Source organism: Ranitomeya imitator, chromosome 3 (assembly GCF_032444005.1).
Source record: "Ranitomeya imitator isolate aRanImi1 chromosome 3, aRanImi1.pri, whole genome shotgun sequence".
NCBI lineage: Eukaryota > Metazoa > Chordata > Amphibia > Anura > Dendrobatidae > Ranitomeya > Ranitomeya imitator.
This window is the reverse complement of record NC_091284.1, coordinates 24263148-24286637: the sequence shown is the minus strand read 5'-3', so window position 1 is coordinate 24286637 and position 23490 is coordinate 24263148. Positions and strand designations below refer to the sequence as shown.

The 23490-nt window shown below is 49.4% G+C and overlaps 1 protein-coding gene across 2 annotated transcripts in view; it reads right to left on the bottom strand.

Moving 5' to 3' along the window:
- LOC138672521 (galactosylgalactosylxylosylprotein 3-beta-glucuronosyltransferase 1-like) overlaps positions 1 to 19782 on the bottom strand; it is a 129407-nt gene extending 109625 nt beyond the window's left edge. For both annotated transcript variants that reach the window (XR_011319739.1, XM_069760574.1), the window contains exon 1: positions 19443 to 19782. The gene's annotated coding sequence lies outside the window, so the exon portion shown is untranslated. The remainder of the gene's footprint in view (positions 1 to 19442) is intronic.
- Positions 19783 to 23490: the final 3708 nt, after the last annotated feature.

Sequence of the window (23490 nt, the reverse complement as noted above, 5' to 3'; positions counted from 1 at the left end):
GCAAAGAAGTGGAATATTCTGGAATGGCCAAGTCAGTCACCTGATCTCAAGCCAATTGAGCAGCATTTCACTTGTTAAAGACTAAACTTCAGACAGAAAGGCCACAAACAAACAGCAACTGAAAACCACCGCAGTGAAGGCCTGGCAGAGCATCAAAAAGGAGGAAACACAGCGTCTGGTGATGTCCATGAGTTCAAGACTTCAGGCAGTCATTGCCAACAAAGGGTTTTCAACCAAGTACTAGAAATGAACGTTTTATTTAAAATTATTGAATCTGTCCAATTACTTTTGGTCCCTTTAAAAACAGGGTGGCACATGTTAAGGAGCTGAAACTCCTAAACCCTTCATCCAATTTTAATGTGGATGCCCCCAAATGAAAGCTGAAAGTCTGAACTTCAACTGCATCTGAATTGTTTTGTTTAAAATTTATTGTGGTAATGTCTATAACCAAAATTAGAAAAATGTTGTCTCTGTCCAAATATATATGGACCTAACTGTATATAGATGCTTTAGAGTAAGAGGGCTTCTATAAAAGAAATATTAATAGTTTATTTTTATCAGGTAAAAAAAATGCAAATTGATTAACAAAAGAGAAATGTAAATCCCATCAGAATCTGGTGACCGCCCGTCGCCTCCATCATCAGTATCTGGTGACCGCCCGTCGCCTCCATCATCAGTATCTGGTGACCGCCCGTCCCCTCCATCATCAGTATCTGGTGAGCACCCATCACCTCCATCATCAGTATCTGGTGACCGCCCGTCGCCTCCATCATCAGTATCTGGTGACCGCCCGTCCCCTCCATCATCAGTATCTGGTGACCGCCCGTCGCCTCCATCATCAGTATCTGGTGACCGCCCGTCCCCTCCATCATCAGTATCTGGTGAGCACCCATCACCTCCATCATCAGTATCTGGTGACCGCCCGTCGCCTCCATCATCAGTATCTGGTGACCGCCCGTCCCCTCCATCATCAGTATCTGGTGACCGCCCGTCCCCTCCATCATCAGTATCTGGTGAGCACCCATCACCTCCATCATTAGTATCTGGTGACCGCCCGTCCCCTCCATCATCAGTATCTGGTGACCGCCCGTCGCCTCCATCATCAATATCTGGTGACCGCCCGTCGCCTCCATCATCAGTATCTGGTGACCGCCCGTCCCCTCCATCCTCAGTATCTGGTGACCGCCCGTCACCTCCATCATCAGTATCTGGTGACCGCCCGTCACCTCCATCATCAGTATCTGGTGACCGCCCGTCCCCTCCATCATCAGTATCTGGTGACCGCCCGTCGCCTCCATCATCAGTATCTGGTGACCGCCCGTCCCCTCCATCATCAGTATCTGGTGAGCACCCATCACCTCCATCATCAGTATCTGGTGACCGCCCGTCGCCTCCATCATCAGTATCTGGTGACCGCCCGTCCCCTCCATCATCAGTATCTGGTGACCGCCCGTCCCCTCCATCATCAGTATCTGGTGAGCACCCATCACCTCCATCATTAGTATCTGGTGACCGCCCGTCCCCTCCATCATCAGTATCTGGTGACCGCCCGTCGCCTCCATCATCAGTATCTGGTGACCGCCCGTCGCCTCCATCATCAGTATCTGGTGACCGCCCGTCCCCTCCATCCTCAGTATCTGGTGACCGCCCGTCACCTCCATCATCAGTATCTGGTGACCGCCCGTCGCCTCCATCATCAGTATCTGGTGACCGCCCGTCACCTCCATCATCAGTATCTGGTGACCGCCCGTCGCCTCCATCATCAGTATCTGGTGACCGCCCGTCCCCTCCATCATCAGTATCTGGTGACCGTCCATCACCTCCATCATCAGTATCTGGTGACCGCCCATCTCCCCCCTCATCAGTATCTGGTGACCGTCCATCACCTCCATCATCAGTATCTGGTGACCGCCCGTCGCCTCCATCATCAGTATCTGGTGACCGTCCATCACCTCCATCATCAGTATCTGGTGACCGCCCATCTCCCCCCTCATCAGTATCTGGTGACCGCCCGTCGCCTCCATCATCAGTATCTGGTGACCGCCCGTCACCTCCATCATCAGTATCTGGTGACCGCCCGTCGCCTCCATCATCAGTATCTGGTGACCGCCCGTCCCCTCCATCATCAGTATCTGGTGACCGTCCATCACCTCCATCATCAGTATCTGGTGACCGCCCATCTCCCCCCTCATCAGTATCTGGTGACCGCCCGTCGCCTCCATCATCAGTATCTGGTGACCGCCCGTCGCCTCCATCATCAGTATCTATAGCGCCAACATATTCCGTAGCACTTTACAAAGCTTCTTACTGCAGTTTTGGACAGTACTATATATGAGTAGACCTTGAGGATAAATCGCGAGGAGACACAATCTGTGCGGATATTTCTTGTCTTTATAGTATATGACAGATGAACAGTCCTTAGTGGCCATAAAGCTGAATACTAATGTAAACGAAATGAGAAATGCTGAGCAAGGACACACATGTATGGCTATGATGGTCCTTCCTGTCTATCTCTATACACTCCTCAACATTGAGATTACAACATCAAGAAGGAAAAGACACAGAATGATGTCAATCATAGGATGGAAAGACAATAATAATCTGCAAATGGGAATGAATGGAAACTAAATTATCAAAACTTCTGGATTTACGACTATGAGAGGTATAATTCATGTGCAGAAATCCCAGCACTTACTCAGCTGCTATCACTGAGGTTATTAATGGTCGTCTGAGGAAGGTTCTGCCGCTGAATGCACTTTGGTAAATCATCAAGATCCACAGCTGGCAGCTTCTGTGTAATCACCGACCAATGACGTCTCTGATGTGCTCGAAGGGAGACAAGTCCAGAGAGGCTGCAGCCATAGGAGCACATTTAGACCACACAGTCTGCTCACAGGATCACAAGCAACATAAGGCACGGTCTTGTTTAAAAACTGCTCATGGGACACTTTGGAGGAATGGTCGTATCATTTCTAGACATAGGTCTCATATACAGCCTATATTACTGGGAGAGACACACAGAGCTCACATCCAGCCTATATTACTGGGAGAGACACACAGAGCTCACATCCAGCCTATATTACTGGGAGAGACACACAGAGCTCACATCCAGCCTATATTACTGGGAGAGACACACAGACCTCACATCCAGCCTATATTACTGGGAGATACACACAGACCTCACATCCAGCCTATATTACTGGGAGAGACACACAGAGCTCACATCCAGCCTATATTACTGGGAGAGACACACAGACCTCACATCCAGCCTATATTACTGGGAGAGACACAGAGCTCACATCCAGCCTATATTACTGGGAGGGGACTGTTGTGAATTCTGTGGTCAAGCTCCCTCCTGTGGTCATGAGTGGTACTTCGGCTGGTTCTGTCTATGAGCTTCCTCTGGTGGATGTGAGTGAGGCTGCGGCTTCTGAGTTTCCTTCCTCAGGTGACGAGGTTAAGTCGTTAGGTGCTGCTCTATTTAACTCCACCTAGTTCTTTGTTCCTTGCCTCCAGTCAATGTTCCAGTATTGGTCTTGCTCTCTCCTGGATTGTTCTTGTGGCCTGTCTGCCCTGCATAAGCTAAGTTTTGCTTGTGTTACTTTTGTTTGCTATTTTTTCTGTCCAGGTTGCTATATTGGTTTTTCTTGCTTGCTGGAAGCTCTGAGACGCAGAGGGAGCACCTCCGTACCGTTAGTCGGTGCGGAGGGTCTTTTTGCGCCCTCTGCGTGGTTGTTTGTAGGTTTTTGTGCTGACTGCAAAGCTATCTTTCCTATCCTCGGTCTATTCAGTAAGTCGGGCCTCACTTTGCTAAAATCTATTTCATCTCTGTGTTTGTATTTTCATCTTTACTCACAGTCATTATATGTGGGGGGCTGCCTTTTCCTTTGGGGAATTTCTCTGAGGCAAGGTAGGCTTATTTTTCTATCTTCAGGGCTAGCTAGTTTCTCAGGCTGTGCCCGAGGCGCCTAGGTCTGGTCAGGAGCGCTCCACGGCTACCTCTAGTGTGGTATGATAGGATTAGGGATTGCGGTCAGCAGAGTTCCCACGTCTCAGAGCTCGTCCTATGTTATTAATAAATATCAGGTCACTTTGTGTGCTCTTAACCACTAGGTCCATTGTGGTTCTGAATCACCAGTTCATAACAGGGGACATACAGACCTCACATCCAGCCTATATTACTGGGAGAGACACACAGACCTCACATCCAGCCTATATTAATGGGAGAGACACACAGGCCTCACATCCAGCTTATATTACTGGGAGAGACACACAGACCTCACATCCAGCCTATATTACTGGGAGAGACACACAGACCTCACATCCAGCCTATATTACTGGGAGAGACACAGAGCTCACATCCAGCCTATATTACTGGGAGGGGACTGTTGTGAATTCTGTGGTCAAGCTCCCTCCTGTGGTCATGAGTGGTACTTCGGCTGGTTCTGTCTATGAGCTTCCTCTGGTGGATGTGAGTGAGGCTGCGGCTTCTGAGTTTCCTTCCTCAGGTGACGAGGTTAAGTCGTTAGGTGCTGCTCTATTTAACTCCACCTAGTTCTTTGTTCCTTGCCTCCAGTCAATGTTCCAGTATTGGTCTTGCTCTCTCCTGGATCGTTCTTGTGGCCTGTCTGCCCTGCATAAGCTAAGTTTTGCTTGTGTTACTTTTGTTTGCTATTTTTTCTGTCCAGGTTGCTATATTGGTTTTTCTTGCTTGCTGGAAGCTCTGAGACGCAGAGGGAGCACCTCCGTACCGTTAGTCGGTGCGGAGGGTCTTTTTGCGCCCTCTGCGTGGTTGTTTGTAGGTTTTTGTGCTGACTGCAAAGCTATCTTTCCTATCCTCGGTCTATTCAGTAAGTCGGGCCTCACTTTGCTAAAATCTATTTCATCTCTGTGTTTGTATTTTCATCTTTACTCACAGTCATTATATGTGGGGGGCTGCCTTTTCCTTTGGGGAATTTCTCTGAGGCAAGGTAGGCTTATTTTTCTATCTTCAGGGCTAGCTAGTTTCTCAGGCTGTGCCCGAGGCGCCTAGGTCTGGTCAGGAGCGCTCCACGGCTACCTCTAGTGTGGTATGATAGGATTAGGGATTGCGGTCAGCAGAGTTCCCACGTCTCAGAGCTCGTCCTATGTTATTAATAAATATCAGGTCACTTTGTGTGCTCTTAACCACTAGGTCCATTGTGGTTCTGAATCACCAGTTCATAACAGGGGACATACAGACCTCACATCCAGCCTATATTACTGGGAGAGACACACAGACCTCACATCCAGCCTATATTAATGGGAGAGACACACAGGCCTCACATCCAGCCTATATTACTGGGAGAGACACACAGACCTCACATCCAGCCTATATTACTGGGAGAGACACACAGACCTCACATCCAGCCTATATTACTGGGAGAGACACACAGACCTCACATCCAGCCTATATTACTGGGAGAGACACACAGATCTCACATCCAGTCTATATTACTGGGAGACACACAGAGCTCACATCCAGTCTATATTACTGGGAGAGACACACAGACCTCACATCCAGACTATATTACTGGGAGAGACACACAGACCTCACATCCAGCCTATATTACTGGGAGAGACACACAAACCTCACATCCAGCCTATATTACTGGGAGATACACACAGACCTTAAATCCAGCCTATATTACTGGGAGAGACACACAGGCCTCACATCCAGCCTATATTACTGGGAGAGACACATAGAGCTCACATCCAGCCAATATTACTGGGAGAGACACACAGACCTCACATCCAGCCTATATTACTGGGAGAGACACACCAACCTCACATCCAGTCTATATTACTGGGAGAGACACACAGACCTCACATCCAGCCTATATTACTGGGAGAGACACACAGAGCTCACATCCAACCTATATTACTGGGAGAGACACACAGAGCTCACATCCAGCCTATATTACATGGAGAGACACACAGACCTCACATCCAGCCTATATTACTAGGAGAGACACACAGACCTCACATCCTGCCTACATTACTGGGGGAGATACAGAGCTCACATCCAGCCTATATTACATGGAGAGACACACAGACCTCACATCCAGCCTATATTACTGGGAGAGACACACAGACCTCACATCCTGCCTATATTACTGGGAGAGACACAGACCTCACATCCTGCCTATATTACTGGAAGAGACACACAACCCTCATATCCAGCCTATATTACTGGGAGAGACACAGACCACACATCCAGCCTATATTACTGGAAGAGACACACAACCCTTAGGGCAGCACGGTGGCGCAGTGGTTAGCACTGCAGCCTTGCAGCGCTGGGGTCCTGGGTTCTAATCCCACCCAGGACAACATCTGCAAAGAGTTTGTATGTTCTCTCCGTGTTTGCGTGGGTTTCCTCCGGGCACTCCGGTTTCCTCCCACATTCCAAAGACATACTGTTAGGAATTCTAGATTGTGAGCCCCATCGGGGACAGCGATGATAATGTGTGCAAAACTGTAAAGCGCTGCGGAATATGTTAGCGCTATATAAAAATAAAGATTGTTATTATTATTATTATTATTAACCCTCACATCCAGCCTATATAACTGGGAGAGACACACACACCTCACATCCAGCCTATATTGCTGGGAGAGACACAGACCACACATCCAGCCTATTTTACTGGGAGAGACACACAGACCTCACATCCAGCCTAGATTACTGGAAGAGACACACAACCCTCACATCCAGCCTATATAACTGGGAGAGACACACAGACCTCACATCCAGCCTATATTACTGGAAGAGACACAGACCACACACCTAGCCTATATTACTGGGAAAGACACACAGACCTCACATCCAGCCTATATTACTGGAAGAGACACAGACCACACATCTAGCCTATATTACTGGGAAAGACACGCAGACCTCACATCCAGCCTATATTACTGGGAAAGACACACAGACCTCACCTCCAGCCTATATTACTGGGAGAGACACACAGACCTCACATCCAGCCTATATTACTGAGAGACACACAGACCTCACCTCCAGCCTATATTATTATTATTATTATTATTATACATTTTTATAGCGCCATTTATTCCATGGCGCTTTACATGTGAATACGGGGCAAATATAGACAAATACATTAAACATGAGCAGATAACAAGGCACACGAGTACATAAGGAGGGAGGACCCTGCCCGCGAGGGCTCACAGTCTGCAGGGGGTGGGTGAGGATACACTAGGAGAGGGTAGGGCAGGTTGCGCGGCTGTTCAGTAGGTTGAGGTTCACTGCAGGCTGTAGGCTTGTCGGAAGAGGTGGGTCTTCAGGTTCTTTTTGAAGGTTTCTATGTTAGGCGAGAGTCTGATGTGTTGGGGTAGAGAGTTCCAGAGTATGGGGGAAGCACGGGAGAAGTCTTGGATGCGGTTATGGGAAGAAGAGATGAGAGGGGAGTAGAGAAGGAGGTCTTGGGAGGATCGGAGGTCGCGTGTAGGTAGGTACCGGGAGACCATGTCACAGATGTATGGAGGAGACAGGTTGTGGATGGCTTTGTATGTCAGTGTGAGGGTTTTGAACTGGAGTCTCTGGGCGATAGGAAGCCAGTGAAGGGCTTGACACAGGGGAGAGGCTGGGGAATAGCGGGGGGACGGGTGGATTAGTCGGGCAGCAGAGTGTAGGATGGATTGGAGTGGTGCCAGAGTGCTAGACGGGAGTCCAGAGAGTAGGAGGTTGCAGTAGTCGAGGCGGGAGATGATAAGGGCATGCACTAGCGTTTTTGCAGTGTTGCGGTCAAGGAAAGCACGGATCCGGGAAATATTTTTGAGTTTGAGACGACAGGAGGAGGCAAGGGCTTGGATATGTGGCTTGAAAGAGAGGGCAGAGTCGAGGATCACCCCGAGGCACCGGGCGTGTGGGACTGGGGATAGTGAGCAGCCATTGACATTGATGGATAGGTCTGGTGGAGGGGTAGAGTGAGATGGGGGAAAGATGATGAATTCTGTTTTGTCCATGTTCAGTTGTAGAAAGCGAGCAGAAAAGAAGGCTGAAATGGCAGACAGACAGTGCGGGATTTTGGTAAGCAAGGAGGAGAGGTCAGGTCCGGAGAGGTAGATCTGCGTGTCGTCAGCGTAGAGATGGTACTGCATACCGTGGGATTCTATGAGCTGTCCCAGGCCGAAAGTGTAGATGGAGAAGAGTAGGGGTCCTAGAACAGAGCCCTGAGGAACACCGACTGACAAGGGGCGAAGTGAGGAGGTGGTGTGGGGGAGGGAGACACTGAATGTTCGGTCTGTCAGATATGACGAGATCCAGGAAAGGGCCAAGTCTGTGATGCCAAGGGATGAGAGGATTTGTAGCAAAAGGGAGTGGTCTACAGTGTCAAAGGCAGAAGACAAGTCCAGGAGAAGGAGGACAGAGCAGTGTCGCTTGCTCCTGGCAGTTAGTAGGTCATTGGTGACTTTAGTTAGGGCAGTTTCAGTTGAGTGATGGGAACGGAAGCCTGATTGTAACCGATCAAAGAGGGAGCAGGAGGAGAAGTGGGAGGACAGTTCAAGATGGACGTGTTGCTCCAGCAATTTGGAGGCATAAGGGAGAAGAGATATTGGGCGATAGCTAGACACAGAGGATGGGTCGAGGGAGGGCTTTTTGAGGATGGGTGTGATCTTGGCATGCTTGAAGGATGAGGGAAAGACACCTGTTGTGAGTGAGAGGTTGAAGAGGTGTGTTAGGGTTGGGATGAAGACCGTGGAAAGGTTAGGGATGAGGTAGGATGGGAGCGGGTCAAGCGTGCAGGTGGTGAGGTGTGATCTTGACAGGAGGGTGGAGAGCTGATCTTCTGTCATGGTGGAGAAGCTGGTTTTGGAGGAGCAGGGTTGAGCAGCTAAGAGGGGCAGTGGGCGCTGTGGGCCAAAGCTTTCTCTGATCGTATCGATCTTCTGTTTAAAGAAAGAGGCGAAGTCATCAGCAGAAATGAGGGGGGAGGGAGGAGGTGCGGGGGGACGGAGTAGAGAATTGAAAGTGTTGAAAAGCTGTTTAGGGTTGTGGGACAGGGAGGATATGAGGGATGAGAAGTAAGTTTGTTTTGCGGCAGTGAGCGCAGACTTGAAGCTGGCGAGGGACTGCTTGTATGCAGTGAAGTGGTCGGCAGAGTGGGATCGCTTCCATCTCCGCTCAGCAATCCTGGAAGCCCGTCTCAATTCTTTGGTCAGGCTGGTCAGCCAGGGCTGCCTGTTAATTGTACGAGTTTTACTATGCATGAGTGGGGTGGCCGAATCGAGTGTTGTTGTTATTGTGGTATTATAAAAAGTGGCAGCAGCATCTGTGTCATGAAGGGAGGCTATGTCTGTGAGAGGGAGAAGGGACTCAGAGAGTGATTGTAAGTTGAGATGTTTGAGATTTCTGCGAGGGTGAGTGAGTTTGTGGAGTGGGGGTTGCACACTAGGAGAGGAGAGGGACGAGAATGTCAGTAGGTTGTGGTCAGACAGGGGGAGGGGTGTGTTAGTGAGGTTAGTAAGGGAGCAGAGGCGGGTGAAGATGAGGTCCAGCGTGTGGCCATCTTTGTGAGTGGCCTCAGAGGACCATTGAGTGAGGCCAAAGGAGGCAGTCAGTGATAAAAGTTTAGAGGTAGCTGAGGTGAAAGTGTCAATGGGGACATTGAAATCACCCATGATGATAGTGGGGATGTCAACAGAGAGGAAATGAAGTAGCCAGGTGGTGAAGTGGTCGAGAAAGGTGGAGATGGCTAGTTCTGGGGGGCGGTAGATGACAGCCAGCTGGAGGTTGGAGGGGGAATAGATGCGGACAGAGTGCACCTCAAACGAGGGAAGAGTAGTGGAGGGTGGTAGCGGTATTGGAGTGAAGGAGCAGGTGTCGGACAGGAGCAAGCCAACTCCTCCACCGCGTTTGTTGCTGGGGCGAGGGGTGTGAGAGAGGTGGAATCCGCCATAGGAGAGCGCAGCTGGAGAGGCCGAGTCAGAGGGGGTGAGCCAGGTTTCAGTGAGGCCGAGGAAGGAGAGTTTGTTGGTGATGAAGAGGTCATGGATAAATGGCAGTTTGTTGCAGATGGAGCGTGCGTTCCATAGTGCTCCAAGTAGGGGGAGCGGGGGAGTGGGGGCTGGATGAATGGGTATGAGGTTGTCGTGGTTGGGAAAACGTGCGGAGGATCGTGGCAGGGGGTTAGAAACGAGTGTGGGGATGAATTGGGGAGGGCCGGGATTTGGGGATATGTCACCAGCAATGAGGAGTAACAGACAGATCATTAGAAGGTGGGAGCAGGATAGGACATGATGCGGCCGTGTGTGTCTGGATAAAAAGGATTGTATGTGGAGGAACAGTTCTGAGGGGAAGGTGAGATGGCTGGGGAGTATGGAGGAAGAAATGACTAGTTCCTTACTAGGAGGAGGGATTGCAGGAGATTGTAAGAAGGAAAGTAGTATGGGGGTGAAAGAGAAAAGAAACCGAAACATTGTAGTGGTTAGTAGTCTGTTACCTTCCAGTCAATTCCAGTCCAATTCAGTCTAATTCAGAATCATAATTAAAAAGATGGAAGTTAAAAGATGATTTTCAGCAGACTGAGTCTATAGCAGACTCCTGCATGTGAATATATCCCCAGTTAAGGGCAATCAGGTGTGAATGAGGGGGTGGCTGGGTATGGGAGACCAGATGTAGAGAGTTAAGCAAAGGTCATAAAGTGAGGGAGGGGTAAGACTGACCACTCAAAGAGATGCCAGGATCACACAATGAGATACATGAAAACAGGTCATGGAAAACAAGCTGATAGGTAAGAAAGCATACTAAAAGGATTATATGTGCTGCACCAAGACACTCAGATCCAGGGGAAGCATAGAAAAGCCAGTGCAATATACAGAGACATTCAGAAGCCAGGGAGAGCTGGGTAAAGTCAGTGCATACCATGGAAAATCAATGCAGTATACAGAGATATTCTGGAGCCAGGGAGAGCTGGGTAAAGTCAGTGCATACCATGGAAAATCAATGCAGTATACAGAGATATTCTGGAGCCAGGGAGAGCTGGGTAAAGTCAGTGCATACCATGGAAAATCAATGCAGTATACAGAGATATTCTGGAGCCAGGGAGAGCTGGGTAAAGTCAGTGCATACCATGGAAAATCAATGCAGTATACAGAGATATTCTGGAGCCAGGGAGAGCTGGGTAAAGTCAGTGCATACCATGGAAAATCAATGCAGTATACAGAGATATTCTGGAGCCAGGGAGAGCTGGGTAAAGTCAGTGCATACCATGGAAAATCAATGCAGTATACAGAGATATTCTGGAGCCAGGGAGAGCTGGGTAAAGTCAGTGCATACCATGGAAAATCAATGCAGTATACAGAGATATTCTGGAGCCAGGGAGAGCTGGGTAAAGTCAGTGCATACCATGGAAAATCAATGCAGTATACAGAGATATTCTGGAGCCAGGGAGAGCTGGGTAAAGTCAGTGCATACCATGGAAAATCAATGCAGTATACAGAGATATTCTGGAGCCAGGGAGAGCTGGGTAAAGTCAGTGCATACCATGGAAAATCAATGCAGTATACAGAGATATTCTGGAGCCAGGGAGAGCTGGGTAAAGTCAGTGCATACCATGGAAAATCAATGCAGTATACAGAGATATTCTGGAGCCAGGGAGAGCTGGGTAAAGTCAGTGCATACCATGGAAAATCAATGCAGTATACAGAGATATTCTGGAGCCAGGGAGAGCTGGGTAAAGTCAGTGCATACCATGGAAAATCAATGCAGTATACAGAGATATTCTGGAGCCAGGGAGAGCTGGGTAAAGTCAGTGCATACCATGGAAAATCAATGCAGTATACAGAGATATTCTGGAGCCAGGGAGAGCTGGGTAAAGTCAGTGCATACCATGGAAAATCAATGCAGTATACAGAGATATTCTGGAGCCAGGGAGAGCTGGGTAAAGTCAGTGCATACCATGGAAAATCAATGCAGTATACAGAGATATTCTGGAGCCAGGGAGAGCTGGGTAAAGTCAGTGCATACCATGGAAAATCAATGCAGTATACAGAGATATTCTGGAGCCAGGGAGAGCTATATATTATTACTGGGAGAGACAATAAATATTACTGGGAGAGACACACAGATCTCACATCCAGCCTATATTACTGAGAGACACACAGACCTCACATCCAGCCTATATTACTGGGAGAGACACACAGACCTCACATCCAGCCTATATTACTGAGACACACAGACCTCACCTCCAGCCTATATTACTGGGAGAGACACACAGATCTCACATCCAGCCTATATAACTGGGAGAGACACACAGACCTCACATCCAGCCTATATTGCTGGGAGAGACACAGACCACACATCCAGCCTATTTTACTGGGAGAGACACACAGACCTCACATCCAGCCTATATTGCTGGGAGAGACACAGACCACACATCCAGCCTATTTTACTGGGAGAGACACACAGACCTCACATCCAGCCTATATTACTGGAAGAGACACACAACCCTCACATCCAGCCTATATAACTGGGAGAGACACACAGACCTCACATCCAGCCTATATTACTGGAAGAGACACAGACCACACATCTAGCCTATATTACTGGGAAAGACACACAGACCTCACATCCAGCCTATATTACTGGGAAAGACACACAGACCTCACCTCCAGCCTATATTACTGGGAGAGACACACAGACCTCACATCCAGCCTATATTACTGAGAAACACACAGACCTCACCTCCAGCCTATATTACTGGGAGAGACACACAGATCTCACATCCAGCCTATATTACTGAGCTGTCTGTGGATGGATACCATGCTTGGCATAGGTGGCTTTCCTTCATAGGATGCTGCCCTTCCCGTGGTTGTTCCTTCCCGGGGAAAGGCCTGGCTATTCACTGCTTGCGTCGAGAAACACGTGATGGTGTCTCCGCAGCTTCTTTACCTGCATTTGCATATTTCCCATAAGGGATGGGGGCAGTGTTCTGGAATCACTGCGTTGAGAAACACGTGATGGTGTCTCCGCAGTGTTGGATGTTTTGGTCTCCCCAAGGCCAATCATCTGTGCCTTTATAGCCTTTTTACTAGGCACTGCTCCTAATAGCCAGATTCCTACTCCACACTGATGAGGGGCAAACACCCCGAAACAGCTGTCTGTGGATGGATACCATGCTTGGCATAGGTGGCTTTCCTTCATAGGATGCTGCCCTTCCCGTGGTTGTTCCTTCCCGGGGAAAGGCCTGGCTATTCACTGCTTGCGTCGAGAAACACGTGATGGTGTCTCCGCAGCTTCTTTACCTGCATTTGCATATTTCCCATAAGGGATGGGGGCAGTGTTCTGGAATCACTGCGTTGAGAAACACGTGATGGTGTCTCCGCAGTGTTGGATGTTTTGGTCTCCCCAAGGCCAATCATCTGTGCCTTTATAGCCTTTTTACTAGGCACTGCTCCTAATAGCCAGATTCCTACTCCACACTGATGAGGGGCAAACACCCCGAAACAGCTGTCTGTGGATGGATACCATGCTTGGCATAGGTGGCTTTCCTTCATAGGATGCTGCCCTTCCCGTGGTTGTTCCTTCCCGGGGAAAGGCCTGGCTATTCACTGCTTGCGTCGAGAAACACGTGATGGTGTCTCCGCAGCTTCTTTACCTGCATTTGCATATTTCCCATAAGGGATGGGGGCAGTGTTCTGGAATCACTGCGTTGAGAAACACGTGATGGTGTCTCCGCAGTGTTGGATGTTTTGGTCTCCCCAAGGCCAATCATCTGTGCCTTTATAGCCTTTTTACTAGGCACTGCTCCTAATAGCCAGATTCCTACTCCACACTGATGAGGGGCAAACACCCCGAAACAGCTGTCTGTGGATGGATACCATGCTTGGCATAGGTGGCTTTCCTTCATAGGATGCTGCCCTTCCCGTGGTTGTTCCTTCCCGGGGAAAGGCCTGGCTATTCACTGCTTGCGTCGAGAAACACGTGATGGTGTCTCCGCAGCTTCTTTACCTGCATTTGCATATTTCCCATAAGGGATGGGGGCAGTGTTCTGGAATCACTGCGTTGAGAAACACGTGATGGTGTCTCCGCAGTGTTGGATGTTTTGGTCTCCCCAAGGCCAATCATCTGTGCCTTTATAGCCTTTTTACTAGGCACTGCTCCTAATAGCCATATTCCTACTCCACACTGATGAGGGGCAAACACCCCGAAACAGCTGTCTGTGGATGGATACCATGCTTGGCATAGGTGGCTTTCCTTCATAGGATGCTGCCCTTCCCGTGGTTGTTCCTTCCCGGGGAAAGGCCTGGCTATTCACTGCTTGCGTCGAGAAACACGTGATGGTGTCTCCGCAGCTTCTTTACCTGCATTTGCATATTTCCCATAAGGGATGGGGGCAGTGTTCTGGAATCACTGCGTTGAGAAACACGTGATGGTGTCTCCGCAGTGTTGGATGTTTTGGTCTCCCCAAGGCCAATCATCTGTGCCTTTATATATTACTGAGAGACACACAGACCTCACATCCAGCCTATATTACTGAGAGACACACAGACCTCACCTCCAGCCTATATTACTGGGAGAGACACACAGACCTCACATCCAGCCTATATTACTGAGACACACAGACCTCACCTCCAGCCTATATTACTGGGAGAGACACACAGATCTCACATCCAGCCTATATAACTGGGAGAGACACACAGACCTCACATCCAGCCTATATTGCTGGGAGAGACACAGACCACACATCCAGCCTATTTTACTGGGAGAGACACACAGACCTCACATCCAGCCTATATTGCTGGGAGAGACACAGACCACACATCCAGCCTATTTTACTGGGAGAGACACACAGACCTCACATCCAGCCTATATTACTGGAAGAGACACACAACCCTCACATCCAGCCTATATAACTGGGAGAGACACACAGACCTCACATCCAGCCTATATTACTGGAAGAGACACAGACCACACATCTAGCCTAGATTACTGGGAAAGACACACAGACCTCACATCCAGCCTATATTACTGGGAAAGACACACAGACCTCACCTCCAGCCTATATTACTGGGAGAGACACACAGACCTCACATCCAGCCTATATTACTGAGAGACACACAGACCTCACCTCCAGCCTATATTACTGGGAGAGACACACAGATCTCACATCCAGCCTATATTACTGAGAGACACACAGACCTCACATCCAGCCTATATTACTGAGAGACACACAGACCTCACCTCCAGCCTATATTACTGGGAGAGACACACAGACCTCACATCCAGCCTATATTACTGAGACACACAGACCTCACCTCCAGCCTATATTACTGGGAGAGACACACAGATCTCACATCCAGCCTATATTACTGAGAGACACACAGATCTCACATCCAGCCTATATTACTAAATTACGATAATCAAACAGGATAAGAGGGGGTGCAGAGGACATATCTGTAATACAACCACATTGTACAGTAAGCGTCATTTTTGGATGAAGGATGAAGTGACATCTGTCCACAGTATAAAGATGAGAATTATAGGCTTGAGATTCTACAAAAATAACCTCAGAAGGTATGAAGGAATTTATTAATGATGGTAATGTAGTCCAGGAAGCGCTGGGAGCTTACACATATCTAAGAACTGTAAAAATCAGAAATGTTCACAGATATCTGTGCAGATCCATCTGTCGTCTGCCCATCTCTATACAAAGTCTCTATCTTCTATCTACAAACTCTGTGTTATCGATTTACAATTTATATCTATCTGATATCTCTATTTCTACTGTTTATCTATTCATCCTACTACTTATCTCAAACCTGCCGAATATATATCTGTCTTTCTCTAACTTTGCTAATTATCTCTCCCTCTCTTATTTTTGACTGCTGTTCACAGAATTGTTTTCCCTGTCATCTACGGGCTGACAATCTAATCTCATTCTATCTATCAATCTATTACCTATCTATTATCTATCTATCTATCATCTATCTATTATCTATCTATGATCTATCTATTATCTATCTATCATCTATCTATTATCTATCTATCTATTATCTATCAATCAATCATCTATCTATTATCTATCTATTATCTATCAATCATCTATCTATTATCTATCTATCTATTATCTATCTATCTATCTATCATCTATCTATTATCTATCTATCATCTATCTATCTATCTATTATCTATCATCTATCTATTATCTATCTATCATCTATCTATTATCTATCTATCTATCATCTATTATCTATCAATCATCTATCTATTACTATCTATTATTTATCTATCTAATATCTATCTATTTACGGTATCTATTATCTATTATTTATTTATTATCTATCATCTATTATCTATCTATTATCTATCTATCATCTATCTATTATCTATCTATTATCTATCTATTTATTTTCTATCTATCTATCTATTATCTATCTATTATCTATCTATCATCTATCTATTATCTATCTATTATCTATCTATTTATTTTCTATCTATCTATCTATCTACTATCTATCATCTATCTATTATCTATCTATCATCTATCTATTATCTATTTTCTATCTATCTATCATCTATTATCTATCTATTATCTATCAATCATCTATCTATTACTATCTATTATTTATCTATCTATTTACGGTATCTATTATCTATCTATCTTCTATCTATTATCCATCTATCTATCTATTATCTATCAATCATCTATCTATCATCTATTATCTATCTATTATCTATCAATCATCTATCTATTACTATCTATCTATTATCTATCTATTTACGGTATCTATTATCTATCTATCATCTATCTATTATCTATCTATCTATATGTTATCTATCTATCATCTATCTATCTGTTATCTATCTATCTATCTATTATCTATCAATCATCTATCTATTATCTATCTATCATCTATCTATCATCTATCTATCTTCTATCTATTATCTATCTATCTTCTCTCTATCTAATATCTATCTATCTATCATCTATTATCTATCAATCATCTATCTATTATCTATCTTCTCTCTGTCTAATATCTACGGTATCTATTATCTATCTATCATCTATCTATTATCTATCTATCTATATGTTATCTATCTATCATCTATCTATCTGTTATCTATTATCTATCAATCATCTATCTATTATCTATCTATTATCTATCTATCATCTATCTATCTTCTATCTATTATCTATCTATCTATCTTCTCTCTATCTAATATCTATCTATCTATCATCTATTATCTATCAATCATCTATCTATTATCTATCTATTATCTATCTTCTCTCTGTCTAATATCTACGGTATCTATTATCTATCTATCATCTATCTATTATCTATCATTGATCTGTCCGATCTCCATACATAAGTGGCAGAATATGGGAATTGTCCTGGATACACCGTGTAATGTAGAGGATTTCACTAGATACAAGGAGTACCTTATATACGATGGTTATTGATCATCCATGGTGGGAGTTATTACACCGCGTTCTTTTACTTATGTTATAGAAGAAGCCCCTATCGGTGGGCGCACAATGTCCAGGACGGCTCCGCACCTTCCTACATGCACCCTAATGGATGCACAGAGTTTACTTTATAAAATCCCACGTCATTTCAGCTGCTGCTTTAATTAAAGACCAATCCCCCTTACAAAAAAGGCATAAAATAGAGTAAAAAATAGTAATGAAACCCGGTAATTCCTTTCTGAGCTCAGCACTTTGCATCAGTTTAGAATAAATATTCTGCTGGGAGATCGGCGTGCACTCGGTCAAAGTGTCGACGTGCAGGTGGAAGGGGTCCTGAGACCCCACGACCAGGGCTGGAGACATTCTCCGCACGCTCTGTTTCTTGGTGATGCAAGTTTCTTTATTTTGTGCGAACAAACAAAATTAAATGTGACTCTGAGATGTGCGACAAAGTAAGGACGGTGCGACCCCAATGGGGTCTTTATCACAATGGCGCTGCAAGAAAAGAAGACAGAATGAGTGAATATAAAGGAAAAATGAACAAAATTGGATAAAAGTGCGCAAAAATAAACACAACAGGTGACGAAGTCAGAGACCTCACATGATAAAGGCGATCAGCCTGAGGGTCCAATCTTGCTCTATGTATTTGCTGTATATATATATGCACACTGTGGCGGCATTATCACACTGTGTCACATTCCGGTTGGACCCTCAGGCTGACAGACTTTATCATGTGAGGTTTCTGACTTTGTCACCTGTTGTCTTTATTTTGCTCCATTTTATCCAGTTTTCTTCATTTTTCCTTTGTTTGGATTGTTGGCTTTGTTTACAGAATGTTGTTGTTTTTTGTGTAATTGTTTATACAATTGTATCCTCTGGGATATCGGACACACATTGTTGGTTGTTGCCCTGTGATCATTCTATTATTCACTCATTCTGTCTTCTTTTCTTGCGGCGACATTGTGATGAAGACCCCAGTGGGGTCGTAACGTCGTTACTTTGTCGCACATCACAAAGTCACATTTAATTTTGTTGGTTCTCACGAAATAAAGAAACTTGTATCTCCAAGAAGCAGAGCGAGCGGAGAATGTCTCCAGCCCTGGAACAAACACTATGACTTGGGGAGAAGATGCACCTAGACGAGAAGTCGTCACCTGCGGGAACAGGGTTGTCAGACATCAGTCCTGCAGTGCTGGAATCATCAGTGGAGCATCTGACAACCTTCGTTCCCCCTAGCATAGAATATAAGGCAGAACTAGGGGAACAGAAAAAAAAAAAGACCGAGGACCCCCTTGTAAATCTTCATGCGGTGGGAGATGGAGAAAAAAATATTAGGGGGAGATATTATATTATATAGGGGCTAAGGGGTGTAACGAAATAAAACCTGACACCTCATGTATACAGTATATCACTGCTGCATGCAAATGATCCCATATGCAAACGCATTCCTATACATATTCATGATAAACGTCGCTACTGCCTGCGGATGGATTTTGCTCATGGTTCGCCCCAGGCAGTAAATTTTGCACTTTAAATTTTCAAAGTATTTCCCTTTGGACAACAATACCCACCCGTTCATTGACTTTGTAGTTGGCAACATAAACCATGGCGTCTGCAAGTGTGGAAGGGCGCGCGCTGTCTCTTTAAGAAGAATTTACATTACGGAATGCTACAAAGTGATATTACTGGTTATCAATATAAATGAAAAATAAAGTCACATGACTATAGGTAAAATAAAAATAAATAACGGTACAATTATCTTCCTATCTTAATTCCCAATAAGGGGCATCAGATCCTTTTCCTCATCCCCATTATCTCCACGGTTTAGATTGAGGGTCTCCTTGGCAGAAGAGCTGACAATCACCAAGGGCAGCGCAGCTGGATGGAGCCTGGTGGCAGAGGGGGCGCCAACGAGTCACTGCCTCATCCGGGGTATCTGCACACAGGACCCAGCAGACCCCCAAACTGAAGGGAAGTATGAAGGGGCGAACCACGTACCTGGCTGAAGGAGGCTGCTTCATTGTGTCCAGTGCAATGGGAGACGCCAGGCAGAACGTGCGGAGACCCTCGGACTGCGCCCCGGCAGGTGGTCGGTGGTCGGGGGCTCCTACACTGGAGGGATGGCAGCCCGGGGGGCACGCAGCATTCTAGACGCAGGTTTCCAAGCCCCAGTCCACACAATGCGGCCGACAGGAGGTGCAGAAAGGCGAGAACGACCGGTGTCACTGCGCCCCCCCCCGAGCCCCGCCGATCACTGCGCCCCCCGCCGATCACTGCGCCCCCCGAGCTCCACCGATCACTGTCTGCGCCCCCCGATCACTGCGCCCCCCGCCGATCACTGCGCCCCCCGCCGATCACTGCGCCCCCCGATCACTGCGCCCCCCGAGCTCCACCGATCACTGCGCCCCCCGCCGATCACTGCGCCCCCCCGAGCCCCGCCGATCACTGCGCCCCCCGAGCTCCACCGATCACTGTCTGCGCCCCCCGATCACTGCGCCCCCCGAGCTCCACCGATCACTGTCTGCGCCCCCCGATCACTGCGCCCCCCGATCACTGCGCCCCCCGAGCTCCGCCGATCGCTGCCGTGTTTCCTCCCCGGTTGTCTCACGCCGTTGTCTGCGGATGGAGGCGGCGGGGACGATGCACAACCGGCATTTAAATCTGAATGGCGGGGAGGTATTCAGGGAAGATCGGGAGCCGCGGCCGCTGATTGGCCGAGGGAGGAGCAGGAGTGATGGAGACGGACAGACCGGCGACCGCCGAAAAGTCCGGGGATTTATTCCCCCCTCGTCTTCAGGCATCGGGCGGAAGGATTGAAAGTCTGAATGAAAAGCGTCCATCATCAAAGCCGCCTGCAGAAGACAATGCAACCGCGTCCCCGCCAGCTGCTGCTCAATGCCGGGCATCATCCGCCTATCCAGGACCGGCAAGAGGAGGAGAGGGGGCAGTGCAGGAGGAGAGGGGGCAGTGCAGGAGGAGAGGATGCAGTGCAGGAGGAGAGGGTGCAAGAGGAGAGGGTGCAGTGCAGGAGGAGAGGGTGCAGTGCAGGAGGAGAGGGTGCAGTGCAGGAGGAGAGGGTGCAGTGCAGCAGGAGAGGATGCAGTGCAGGAGGAGATGGTGCAGTGCAGGAGGAGAGGGTGCAGTGCAGGAGGAGAGGATGCAGTGCAGGAGGAGAGGGTGCAGTGCAGGAGGAGAGGGTGCAAGAGGAGAGGGTGCAGTGCAACAGGAGAGGATGCAGTGCAGGAGGAGAGGGTGCAGTGCAGCAGGAGAGGATGCAGTGCAGGAGGAGAGGGTGCAGAAGGAGAGGGTGCAGTGCAGGAGGAGAGGGGGCAGTGCAGGAGGAGAGGGGGCAGTGCAGGAGGAGAGGGTGCAGTGCAGGAGAGGAGAGGGTGCAGTGCAGGAGGAGAGGGTGCAGTGCAGGAGAGGGTGCAGGAGGAGAGGGTGCAGGAGGAGAGGGTGCAGTGCAGGAGGAGAGGGTGCAGTGCAGGAGGAGAGGGTGCAGGAGGAGAGGGTGCAGTGCAGGAGAGGAGAGGGTGCAGTGCAGGAGGAGAGGGGGCAGTACAGGAGGAGAGGGGGCAGTGAAGGAGGAGAGGGGGCAGTGCAGGAGGAGAGGGTGTAGTGCAGGAGAGGGTGCAGTGCAGGAGGAGAGGGTGCAGTGCAGGAGAGGGTGCAGGAGAGGAGAGGGTGCAGGAGGAGAGGGTGCAGTGCAGGAGGAGAGGGTGCAAGAGGAGAGGGTGCAAGAGGAGAGGGTGCAGTGCAGCAGGAGAGGATGCAGTGCAGGAGGAGAGGGGGCAGTGCAGGAGGAGAGGGGGCAGTGCAGGAGGAGAGGGGGCAGTGCAGGAGGAGAGGGGGCAGTGCAGGAGGAGAGGGGGCAGTGCAGGAGGCGAGGGTGCAGTGCAGGAGGAGAGGGGGCAGTACAGGAGGAGAGGGGGCAGGGCAGGAGGAGAGGGTGCAGTGCAGGAGGAGAGGGTGCAGTGCAGGAGAGGAGAGGGTGCAGTGCAGGAGGAGAGGGTGCAGTGCAGGAGAGGGTGCAGGAGAGGAGAGGGTGCAGGAGGAGAGGGTGCAGTGCAGGAGGAGAGGGTGCAGTGCAGGAGGAGAGGGTGCAAGAGGAGAGGGTGCAGTGCAGGAGGAGTGCAGTGCAGCAGGAGAGGATGCAGTGCAGGAGGAGAGGGTGCAGTGCAGGAGGAGTGCAGTGCAGCAGAAGAGGATGCAGTGCAGGAGGAGAGGGTGCAGGAGGAGAGGGTGCAGTGCAGCAGGAGAGGATGCAGTGCAGGAGGAGAGGGTGCAGGAGGAGAGGGTGCAGGAGGAGAGGGTGCAGTGCAGGAGGAGAGGGGGCAGTACAGGAGGAGAGGGTGCAGTGCAGGAGGAGAGGGTGCAGTGCTGGAGGAGAGGGTGTAGTGCAGGAGGAGAGGGTGCAGTGCAGGAGAGGAGAGGGTGCAGTGCAGGAGGAGAGGGTGCAGTGCAGGAGAGGGTGCAGGAGGAGAGGGTGCAGTGCAGGAGGAGAGGGTGCAGTGCGGGAGGAGAGGGTGCAGTGCAGGAGAAGAGGGTGCAGTGCAGGAGAGGGTGCAGGAGGAGTGCAGTGCAGGAGAGGATGCAGTGCAGGAGGAGAGGGTGCAGTGCAGGAGGAGAGGGTGCAAGAGGAGAGGGTGCAGGAGAGGATGCAGTGCAGGAGGAGAGGGTGCAGTGCAGCAGGAGAGGATGCAGTGCAGGAGGAGAGGGTGCAGTGCAGGAGGAGAGGGTGCAAGATGAGAGGGTGCAGTGCAGGAGGAGAGGGTGCAGTGCAGGAGGAGTGCAGTGCAGCAGGAGAGGATGCAGTGCAGGAGGAGAGGGTGCAGTGCAGCAGGAGAGGATGCAGTGCAGCAGGAGAGAGTGCAGTGCAGGAGGAGAGGGTGCAGTGCAGCAGGAGTGGATGCAGTGCAGGAGGAGAGGGTGCAGTGCAGCAGGAGAGGATGCAGTGCAGTAGGAGAGGGTGCAGTGCAGGAGAGGGTGCAGGAGGAGAGGGTGCAGGAGGAGAGGGTGCAGTGCAAGAGGAGAGGGTGCAGTGCAGGAGGAGAGGGTGCAGGAGGAGAGGGTGCAGTGCAGGAGGAGAGGGTGCAGTGCAGGAGGAGAGGGGGCAGTACAGGAGGAGAGGGGGCAGTGCAGGAGGAGAGGGGGCAGTGCAGGAGGAGAGGGTGTAGTGCAGGAGAGGGTGCAGTGCAGGAGGAGAGGGTGCAGTGCAGGAGAGGGTGCAGGAGAGGAGAGGGTGCAGGAGGAGAGGGTGCAGTGCAGGAGGAGAGGGTGCAAGAGGAGAGGGTGCAGTGCAGCAGGAGAGGATGCAGTGCAGGAGGAGAGGGGGCAGTGCAGGAGGAGAGGGGGCAGTGCAGGAGGAGAGGGGGCAGTGCAGGAGGAGAGGGTGCAGTGCAGGAGGAGAAGGGGCAGTACAGGAGGAGAGGGGGCAGGGCAGGAGGAGAGGGTGCAGTGCAGGAGAGGAGAGGAGGCAGTGCAGGAGGAGAGGGTGCAGTGCAGGAGAGGGTGCAGGAGAGGAGAGGGTGCAGGAGGAGAGGGTGCAGTGCAGGAGGAGAGGGTGCAGTGCAGGAGGAGAGGGTGCAAGAGGAGAGGGTGCAGTGCAGGAGGAGTGCAGTGCAGCAGGAGAGGGTGCAAAAGGAGAGGGTGCAGTGCAGGAGGAGTGCAGTGCAGCAGAAGAGGATGCAGTGCAGGAGGAGAGGGTGCAGGAGGAGAGGGTGCAGTGCAGCAGGAGAGGATGCAGTGCAGGAGGAGAGGGTGCAGGAGGAGAGGGTGCAGTGCAGGAGGAGAGGGGGCAGTGCAGGAGGAGAGGGGGCAGTACAGGAGGAGAGGGTGCAGTGCAGGAGGAGAGGGTGCAGTGCAGGAGGAGAGGGTGTAGTGCAGGAGGAGAGGGTGCAGTGCAGGAGAGGAGAGGGTGCAGTGCAGGAGGAGAGGGTGCAGTGCAGGAGAGGGTGCAGTGCAGGAGGAGAGGGTGCAGGAGGAGAGGGTGCAGTGCAGGAGAAGAGGGTGCAGTGCAGGAGAGGGTGCAGGAGGAGTGCAGTGC